The sequence below is a fragment of the Aulostomus chinensis genome, chromosome 1, assembly GCF_037954235.1.
Source record: "Aulostomus chinensis isolate RoL2024-O1b breed Wild chromosome 1, RoL_Achi_v1.0, whole genome shotgun sequence".
NCBI lineage: Eukaryota > Metazoa > Chordata > Actinopteri > Syngnathiformes > Aulostomidae > Aulostomus > Aulostomus chinensis.
Window position 1 is genome coordinate 48,656,179 of NC_141320.1, and position 11,214 is coordinate 48,667,392.

At 43.0% G+C, this 11,214-nt stretch overlaps 1 non-coding gene across 1 annotated transcript; it reads left to right on the forward strand.

Moving 5' to 3' along the window:
- The first annotated feature begins 3,999 nt into the window (after positions 1-3,999).
- Positions 4,000-4,071, forward strand: trnae-uuc (transfer RNA glutamic acid (anticodon UUC)). The gene has a single exon. It is a non-coding gene; the product is annotated as a tRNA-Glu (tRNA).
- Positions 4,072-11,214: the final 7,143 nt, after the last annotated feature.

Sequence of the window (11,214 nt, forward strand, 5' to 3'; positions counted from 1 at the left end):
TGGGATTTGAACCCACGCCTCCTCAGAGACTGGAGTCTTAATCCAGCGCCTTAGACCGCTCAGCCCCACTACCTCACTGAGCTGTTCTCTGAGTTGGTCTGCTAAAGGCATGTTGAAGAGGAAGTAACAATGATATCAAACTTATTCTGAAGGGGGACCCCTTCCCTCCACGGTCACAGGAAGTGACGACAGCGCCGCTAGAAGCAGGAAAGAAATGGTAAAAGGACTCAGTTTGTACAGAGCCTTTCTACCTCAGCAGCACTCAAGGAGCTGAACAATGTCCTCTCATTCACACACACTCACACACTGATGCTGAAGGCTGCCATGCAAGGAGCCAACCTACTCATCAGAAGTATTTAGGGGTTCAGTCTCTTACTCAAGGACACTTTGACATGGCCACTGGAGAAAGTGAGGATCAAACCAGCCACCCTTTGGTTGCCAGACGGCCATGCTACTCCTGAGTCATGTGACCTGGATAAGATGGTGAACTACAGCTGATCGCCATGCTAGCAAACCCCCTTTTGTTTGGTTTGGTTGTTGTTTAGTGACTGTGGATGAATACACAGGAGAAGTTGAGCATAAATTTGTGTTCCCTGTTCACTTGAATATCTGCAGGAGTGTGAGGTGGAAATAATACTTGGAGGAGAATGAGAGTTCAGTCTCAGCGCTATGACCTGTGCTGACACTAAAACATGTCAGCCCACAGAACAAAGATGGCAGTCCTCTGGGAGAGCAAGTACACCACACATACATGAAGAAACCCGACAGGAAACAAATATGTTGCCAGAGACTTTTACTCTGTTTTTGTTGTTTACCCAAGTACAGGATTGGAGGGAGACTGATGGTCGCTGTTTGGGTTTTTGGAAAACAAGGAGGCTGTGGGTTCAAGCTGGATTCTCAGAGACTATTTCCCCAACCTCTACATTGGCATCTACACTGTCATCCAGTCATGTGACTGAAGTCATCCAGTCACGTGACTGAAGTCATCCAGTCACGTGACTGAAGTCATCCTGTCATGTCAGTGATGTCACTTGGCAGGACTCTCATTGCCGTCTCATTCCAGAAAAGAATCCAGACTCCACCTGTGGCTCCATGATAACTGATGGACCTCTGGTTGGAGGCTGGACGATGATGTTTGGACTGGAAGGAAAACTCCTTGTCCAAATTCCATTGTGTTCAAGTTTAAAGTCCCACAATAAGAAGTAGCTGAATCTGACAGGTGGAGGTTTGGAACTACAAGATGGTGATGTTTTCTTGACTTGATGCTCTGACTGTCAGGGTGGATGACAGCTTCTTCTGCTGCTGCATCTGAGTGGCTATGATTGGAGGTTTTACCTCCCAAGGTTTTTTGGTTCCAGGGGAAATTTTAGAATTCCAGTCCCCAACCTTGGCTGTTCTGAAACTCTTCTCCTGAATCACTCCTGAGCTGCAGCAAGAACAAATACCAGTGCCAACCAGATCAACTTCATGGCTGCTGACAGCCTCAGACACTTGATTTCCATCAAGCTGGAGCCAAGAAGGCCCTCACCTGTGGTTCTCCTCCAGGAGGGTCCAGGTTCTGCCATTGGGGCTCCTGGTGCCACTGCCAGAGAGCCTCAGCTGCACACTGCAACATTTCAACAGGAGATTGACATTCCTTCAAATGTCCTGACATCTGATTCCAATGGTTCTGTTCCATCTTTATATTTTAAAATGAATCACACAATGAAAGCTGCCTCAGCAGGTTTAAGAGAGAGAACAAGCTAAGAGATCTGAAACCAGTAAAATATGCTTTTCTGTGTGCAAACTAGTGAGGGGCATGGAAGGATATTTTACCACCAATACAGAACCCAGACTTTAGTCATGTGATGAGATGGAGTCTCTGATTATGAAGTTAATGGACAAAATGTGAATTAAAAGAAAACACATTAAAAAATACGAACTAAACTAAATAAATGAATAAAGAAGCAGCACAAATAACGTTTTCTTCTGCACAAATTTACTGGAATTAGACTGCATTTTTGGTCAATGAGTAGATGAAAGAGTGTCACATATATATTATATACATGTGAGACATGAACGTGGCTTTGGACAAAAGCTCAATGAAACTGTAGGATTGTAGAATGATTTAAACGTTCCAAGTGGACTGTTTCAGGTTTCTAGAAGACGCTTCAGCTCTCATCCAAGAGGCGTCTTCAGTTTTCTTCACTGATGGGAGGATTTATGGCTCTAAGGGGGCGGGACCTTCTCCAGAGGTGATTGACACATGTGAGCTCTGGGTGTCAGAGTTGTTTTGGTCAGGTTGTGAAAGGGAAGTTGACTCAACTGGTATCTGTGTCAGTTAAAAGCCTCACAGTTCAGAGTCGTTCCAGAATCTAGGAGCAGGAACCGAAGTCTCCTACGACGAGGATGGGATTGGAACCCACGCGTGCAGAGCACAATGGATCAGCAGTCCATCGCCTTAACCACTCGGCCACCTCGTCTGCTAACAGCAACCCTGACCTTTGAAACAGCTGAACTCTTTGGAGCCCATTTGTCAGAAATGGACCCAGCAGGAGCCACTGAACACAACTCTGACATCATCAGGCTTCTTCCCAGCAGCTTGGTGCTCCAGAAGGAAGAATCCAGACCATCGCTACATCATCAGAGTGAACACCAGCTGATGTTGACCAGTTTAGGTCAAAGAGGTGAAGCCCACATCAAGGAAACAAGCCTCCTATCACTGTCCTGTGCTGAGTTTCTTTAAAAAATGTGAGACAAACTCAAGAGTTTCTGTTTCCTGTGTTGGACTTTGCCTCAGAGAATCAGAGACAATCAAAAGCTTGTTGGTCTTGGATGCTGGTCATCAGGAGCAATGAGGGGCTCAGTGTCTTGCTCAAGGACACTTCAACATGGTCACCAGCTGAAGTGAGAACCGAACCAGCAACTCTGCTAGACGGCCACTCTGCCTCCAGGCCGTGCCCCCCTAACCTGAATCATCATGATGTCATTATTTGTTGCTTTAATTCACCAAATGTGTGACGTGGTGAGTTTGTCAGGAGTTTAAAGACCAAAGTTGTGAACACACAGAGAAGTAAACCTGTCAAAGCTGCTTCACTTGATGAGAGAAACTGAGGAACTGATAGAAGAGCAACAAAGAAAATGGAGTCAGAAGGTCGTCTTCTTCACTGCTCAGTCACAACACTGACACACACACACACACACACACACACACACACACACACAAATAGTTTGTCTTTGAGAGAGGACAAAAAATATTTGACTGTGCTGACATGAACTTTCATTGTCTAATTTCAGTCCCCTACAAATGTGTGTGAATGTGGTCGTTGTGGCCGAGTGGTGAAGGCGATGGACTAGAAATCCATTGGGGTCTCCCTGCTCAGGTTGGAGTCCTGCCAACAACGTTAAACTGTTGACAATTTAAATTTGACTCATTTTTCCTCCACACTGTCCTTCATCACAGCATTTAACATCAGGACTGCTCCCAGATCAGCTCCATGACCTCATCCCTGCACCAGAGTACCGCCCAAGTTCATCAAAAACGGCCAAGCATAAATATATAATATGTATATAATGTGAACACACCTGTACAGGTGCGTTAACGTGCTTAATAATAGAGAATGAGTGAAGGGTGCGTTCAGAGTGGAGTGCAGTACCACAGTCAGGCCAGCAGGTGGGGCTTTCGTTGGTGCTGTCTACCTAATTGCGGTGTCTGTGCTCTGCCAGCAGAGGTCGTGCTTCCCCACCAATCTTCTAGGGTGTCTGAGTGGTGCCGCCACGTTTAGGTCGTAGCAGGAGGACGTAGGTTGGTACTTGGCAGTTCGGACGTAGCGAAAGTCACGTTATGAATGAAGGGCTGAGTTGGAGCAGAGGGGGGCAGGATCCTGGGGGTGGACTGTCTTTAGGAGGATGAGGTGTCTGGTGGTCTTGGTGGACCCTCTGCATCTCAAGCTGAGACCACAGAGTCCTGTGTTCTTGAGTCATTGTCTATAGTCTCTGTTGTTGGAGAGCTCAGTGTGGTCCCTGATGGTCTAGTGGCTAGGATTCGGCGCTTTCACCGCCGCGCCCCGGGTTCGATTCCCGGTCAGGGAATGAGTTATTTAGAGGTTGAGGGAGAGGTGATCAGGTGGTCCACATGATGGTGGAGGTGATGAACTGTGAGTCCATCATGGCTCCACTCTCACCCCCATTGTAGTGTTCTTGGTTCACTCTGCCATGGCCCCATGTTGAAGGGTGACTGTCTCATTCAGGTCCAACCCTTTGTTAGACTCTATTAAGTCACTGACTCCTGCAAGGACAAACTGTAATCCTCCTTAGTAGCTTTGGTTATTGATGATCTGCAATGGTTCGTGGGGGTGGAGCCTATCCCAGCAGCCCTCAGGTGAGGGGCGGGGTTTATCCTGGACAGGTCACCAGTCCATGGCAGGGCCAACACATAGAGACAGATTGATTATAAAAATGTTCATCCCCAGTTTGAAGTTAGAGACAGGATTTAAGTGTGGAAGGTTTTTGTATCTTCAATTTAATTCTGAGTGTTGTAAACAGTTTCTAACAAACTCTACTGTTGAACAGTCAAAATGTTTTCTAACCAAGCTGAATGCTCTCATATACTTTTTAAAGTTGAGTTCCTTTCATGTCCTCCTGAGATCAAAGACAGAATTCTAGGTACAAATAAATACACTATCAAAGCCCTGATGACATCATCATCAATTCTGACTTTGATCTGGAGGCTCTTGCTTTCTTGCTTCAAATAAAAAACGTTGTTCCAGGGAAAAGTCTGCACATAAACACACACACACACACACACACACACACACACACGCACACACACACACACACACACATACACACACAGCCTGTCTTCAGTATAAAATGGTCTGTCACGTTCTCTCACGTTGGAAGATTTCTCTGACTCCATTGTGAATACAGAGATTCTTCATCTGCCACCTGAGTCTTGATCCACTGATTCCTCTGATCCACCTCTTTCTGCTCCAACAAGGCTGACATGGATCAGGTGGGTCCATGTCATCCAATCAGGAGGTTTCTCCTCTCAGTTAATTTTCTTCATCCCAGTTTAGATTGATTCTTCTCAGCCTGATGAAGGAGCATCTGATCAGGTGTTTGGCTGCTTGTTGGTTGTAATTCCATAGATTTTAATCTCAGATGTTATAGAATTAATAAGAACACCTTAAAGACCTTTGTCCAACGCTTGAAACTCTCCTGTCTGTCCAGGCCCAACTGGCCTTTGGTAGTGAGGTGGTGGATGCATGTGTTTGAAATGAGGCTGGTGTTGCTGTGAGGAGCCACTAGAGGGAGACACCTGTCGTTCCTCCCAGCTGACAATGAGGCTTCACAGCTGCATTTGAAGCTGTCCTTTATTGGTCACAACTGTCTTGAGCTCAGGGGCCAAACTCACCAACAACACTTCCTCCTGGTCATGTGGTCTGTTTGTCAGGAGATTCCCAATCCAAAGTTGTTGATACACAAGAGAAGAAAACACGTCAAAGTTTGTTCATTTTTATGAATCAAACTGAAAATGAACAGAAGAGTGACGATGAAAATAGATTCAAAAATAATGAATAATCATGAATAATTAATAAATGCTCAGAATTTACTGGCATTTGACTGCATTTTGTGGTTAATCAGTAGATGAAAGAGGAACATATATATTCTATACATGTGATGTACGTACGTGGCTGTGGACAAAAGCGTCTGCTCAATGAAATTGTAGGATTGTAGAATTCTATAAATGTATAATATAATTGTAGAAATGCTCTCTCTCACCACCCCCAACGTCTGTGCCAGGGTCTCTGGCCAGTGGTCAGTGGCTCCTATCACCTGCCCAGGATGGATCCAGCTTGCTTGTCTTTGTAATTCTGCACTTATTAGAGACCTGGAAACAAAGGAATGCTGAAAAAGAGAAAATAGGACCTCACACAAATGGGCTTGTGACAGAAATTAAGATCATTTTGTGGATATCCATCCTCTTCAAATGTGTGTGTGAATGTGGTCGTTGTGGCCGAGTGGTGAAGGCGATGGACTAGAAATCCATTGGGGTCTCCCTGCTCAGGTTGGAGTCCTGCCAGCAACGTTAAGCTGTTGATGTTCCATGTCAGGGTGAACGTCCTACCTGTGCCTGATTCAGTGTGGTGGCTCACACCTGAATTTATCCAAACAAGCTAACTTCTTAACGCCAGTCTACACAGTTTGAATCATCAAAACCTCAAACTGCAGTAAGAATTTTCAATTCTCTCATCCACAACAATCCTCATCAATAAAATCTGGAAGAAGGAACCGCAGAAAGTCTGCAGGAGAACGTAGACGAGTGCTGCCACCGACCCGTCGTGGGGAGGACCGGTAACGTGGCGACCCCACTTCCCAAAAGAAGCCGACCGTCCAGCGCACCCTCATCACCCAATAAGGACCTCGGGGACATCCTGGACTCAATTGACAGGAAACTAACAAGTTTCGATGCTGGACTCTCTCGTGGAAATCCTCCACAAAGAGCCTCCATGAGTCTCTGGGACTCAGCCAGCAAAAGGTGGCTTCACTGGCCGCTAAAAATCAAGCCCTTCAAGCCTCCAGCCTCCCATCACTGTTTCCTCCCTCTCAAATATGTATCCTGAAATATGGATTTGAGTCTTTAGATGCTGTAACGTCCAAAGATCATATTCTTATTGACCCTCCCCCTTCTTTGTTCCACCATGGAGAGAGGAGAACTCTATTCTAGTTTAGTGGATGAACATAGAGGGACTACACCTGTAGGTCTGTGTTTAACAAACAATTGAGTTAAACATCAGGAGTCATGAGTTTGCTCAAAACTATTGACTTGGAGTGAGTTCAGTGAGTTCATAGCCAACAATTCTCCATCAGCCAGCACATCCTGCAAAAGCAATGATGACAATTTTCCTTTTAAAAAGCAGGGACGTTGCGCAGATCCAGGATCAGTGGGAACGGCTGTTTGCTTTAAATGGTTGGGGAAAGAGTTGATTTATTGTCGAGTCAATGTTATTTATATTGTGCCACATCACAACAAAAGTTCTCTCAAGACACTTGACAGGTAGAGCAGGTCCAGAACCACACTCCTTCAATGAATTCACGTATGTGAAGATATTCAACTGATGTGACAAATTCTCATGACAATGAGTCCAGAGAACCTGTCAGCGTTGACATTCCCCTGGTGTCAGGGAAGTCATGTCAACGGACCTGGGGCCTGTAGTTGGTGTCCATCCTTGATATCCTCACAAACAGGTCATCAAACTTGGCCCTCGTCAGCTTGAAGGACAGCTGGAAACGGCCTTCGTCCAGGCACAGTTCTTGGAGAAAGTGAGTTAAGAAATTAGAGTTCCAAGAAGCTTCTTCAGTTCGTTCAGTTTGGTCCTGGAGAACTGTTCAATGTGTCAGGACTTCAGAAGCTCCAATCCTCTCTAAGGTCCAGTGAGAGTGGAAGAGATTATAAATGAGAGAAGCAGGGCCCTCCCTCAGAACTGAACCAGCTCAGTTGGGAGAGCCTTAGACTGAAGATCTAAAGGTCCCTGGTCCGTTCCCAGGTTTCAGCAGAGGAGCAGCATTGACTTTACTTTCCAGTGGAGGAACTGCAGACATGAAGGAAACTAACATCTTGTCCTGTGCCTTCTTGTGACATTCAGGACATTTTTGGAGCCTCTTGTTGGATTTTGCCACAGAGAATCAGAGCCAATCAAAAGCCTGGTGGACTTTAACATGGAGGACTGAACAAGTCAAGAAAGCATCAGTTTGACCTTCACAGGTGTTTCTGTTCCTGTCTCAATGCTGTAGAAAGAGCCTGAGGAGCTCAGACGGTAGAGCATCAGACTTTTAATCTGAGGGTCCAGGGTTCAAGTCCCTGTTCAGGTGCTGTGGAGGTTCCAGTGTTTGACAACATGGTACTGGATGAAGTTTAGTGTTGAACAAACTGTCAACATCAAAAGTAGAAGTGTTCTTGAATTGCCACTGTGAGACTGTTGCTAGAAAAGTGACCAACAATAATTTCATGTGGCATGCAATTAACAAAAGACCATAAATAACACTGGTCAAGTTAATTTTATTTGTATTGCGCCAAATCACAACAAAGTTCTCTACTGACTCTTCACTAGTAGAGCAGGTCCAGCACCAAACTCCTTCAATGAACCTCCACCCAAAAATTCTCCATCAGCAGCACATCCTGCAAAAGTGGTGATGAAAACCTTCCTTTTAACAGGCAGGAACGTCGAGCAGATCCAGGATCAGTGGGGACGAGGTTACAAACAAAGGTACCTCAAAACCTCAAAATAATGCTACAGTGATGTCGGAAGAGTTGCTAATAACCTCAAAATAATGCTACAATGATGTTGTAAAAATTGCTAATGAACTCAAAATGATGCTAACATTAATGTAGTGAAAGTTTCGAATAACCTCAAAGTGATGCTGACAGTCATGTAGTAAGAGTTGCTACCAACCTCAAAATAATGCGACAGTGATGTCAGAAAAATTGCTAATGATCTCAAAATGATGCGACAGTGATTTAGTAAGAATTGCTAATGAACTAAAAAAGATGCTAAATGTAATGTAGAAAGTGTTTCGAACGACCTCAAAGTGATGCTGACAGTCATGCAGTAAGAGTTGCTACGAACCACAAAATAATGATACAGTGATGTCGGAAGAATTGCCAATGAACTCAAAATGATGCTAACAGTAATGTAGTGAAAGTTTCGAATCACCTCAAAGTAATGCTGACAGTGATGTAGTAAGAGTTGCTTCGAACCTCAAAATAATGCGACAGTGATGTTGGAAGAATTGCAAATGAACTCAAAATGATGCTGACAGTCATGTAGTAAGAATTGCTAATGAACTCAAAATGATGCTAACAGTAATGTAGTGATAGTTGCTCATGATCTCAAAGTGATGCTGACAGAAATGTAGTAAAGTGTTTCGAACAGCCTCAAAGTGATGCTGACAGTCGTGTAGTAAGAGTTGGTACGAACCTCAAAATAATGCGACAGTAATGTAGTAAAAGTTGCTAAGAACCTCAAAATATTGCGACAGTGATGTCGGAAGAATTGCTAATGAACTCAATTTAATGCTACAGTGATGTCGTGAGAATTGCTCAACAACTCAAAATGATGTGACAGTGATGTAGTAAGAATTGCTAATGAACTCAAAATGATGCAAACAGTAATGGAGTGAAACTTTCGAATAACCTCAAAGTGATGCTGACAGTCATGTAGTAAGAGTTGCTATGAACCTCAAAATAATGTGACAGTAATGTAGTAAAAGTTTCTACGAACCTCAAAATATTGCGACAGTGATGTCGGAAGAATTGCTAATGAACTCAAGATGATGCTAACAGTAATGTAGTGATAGTTGCAAAGAAACTCAGTGATGCTTACAGTAATGTAGTAAGAGTTTCGAACAACCTCAAAGTGATGCTGACAGTCATTTAGTAAGAGTTGCTAATGAACTCAGTTCAATGTGACAGTGATATCATGAGAATTGCTCAACAACTCAAAATGATGCTAACAGTAATGTAGTGACAGTTGCAAATAAACTCAAAGTGATGCTGACAGTAATGTAGAAAGAGTTGCTACGAACCTCAAAATAACGTGACAGTGATGTCGGAAGAATTGCTAATGATGTCAAAATGATGCGACAGTGATGTAGTAAAAGTTGCTACGAACCTCAAAATATTGCGACAGTGATGTTGGAAGAATTGCGAATGAACTCAAGATGATGCTAACAGTAATGTAGTGATAGTTGCGAAGAAACTCAGTGATGCTTACAGTAATGTAGTAAGTGTTTCGAACAACCTCAAAGTGATGCTGACAGTCATGTAGTAAGAGTTGCTTCGAACCACAAAATAATGTGAAAGTGATGTCAGAAGAATTGCAAATGATCTCAAAATGATGCGACAGTGATGTAGTAAGAATTGCTAATGAACTCAAAATGATGCTCACAGTAATGGAGTGAAAGAATCGAATAACCTCAAAGTGATGCTGACAGTCATGTAGTAAGAGTTGCTACAAACCTCAAAATATTGCGACAGTGATTTCGGAAGAATTGCTAATGAACTCAAAATGATGCTAACAGTAATGTAGTGATAGTTGCTAATCAACTCAGTGATGCTTACAGTAATGTAGTAAGTGTTTCGAATAACCTCAAAGTGGTGCTGACAGTCATGTAGTAAGAGTTGCTACGAACCTCAATATAATGCGACAGTAATGTAGTAAAAGTTGCTACGAACCTAAAAATATTGCGACAGTGATGTGGGAAGAATTGCTGATGAACTTAAAATGATGCTAACAGTAATGTAGTGATAGTTGCTAATCAACTCAGTGATGCTTACAGTAATGTAGTAAGAGTTGCTACGAACCTCAAAATAGTGTGACAATTATGTCAGAAGAATTGCTAATGAACTCAAGATGATGCTAAAGGTAATGGAGTGAAACTTTCGAATAACCGGAAGAATTGCTAATGAACTCAAAATGATGTTCATTAGCAATTCTTCCGACATCACTGTCGCAATATTTTGAGGTTCGTAGCAACTTTTACTACATTACTGTCGCATTATTTTGAGGTTCATAGCAACACTTACTACATGACTGTCAGCATCACTTTGAGGTTATTCGAAAGTTTCACTCCATTAATGTTAGTATCATCTTGAGTTCATTAGCAATTCTTCCGACATCACTTTCGCAATATTTTGAGGTTCGTAGCAACTCTTACTACATTACTGTCAGCATCACTTTGAGTTTATTAGCAACTATCACTACATTACTGTTAGCATCATTTTGAGTTGTTGAGCAATTCTCACGACATCACTGTAGCATTAAATTGAGTTCATTAGCAACTCTTACTAAATGACTGTCAGCATCACTTTGAGGTTATTCGAAAGTTTCACTCCATTACTGTTATCATCATTTTGAGTTCATTAGCAATTCTTACTACATCACTGTCGCATCATTTTGACATCATTAGCAATTCTTCTGACATCACTGTCACATTATTTTGAGGTTCGTAGCAACTTTTACTACATTACTGTCGCATTATTTTGAGGTTCGTAGCAACACTTACTACATGACTGTCAGCATCACTTTGAGGTTATTCGAAAGTTTCACTCCATTACTGTTAGAATCATCTTGAGTTCATTAGCAATTCTTCCGACATCACTGTCGCAATATTTTGAGGTTCGTAGCAACTCTTACTACATTATTGTTGCATTATTTTAAGGTTCTCAAAATG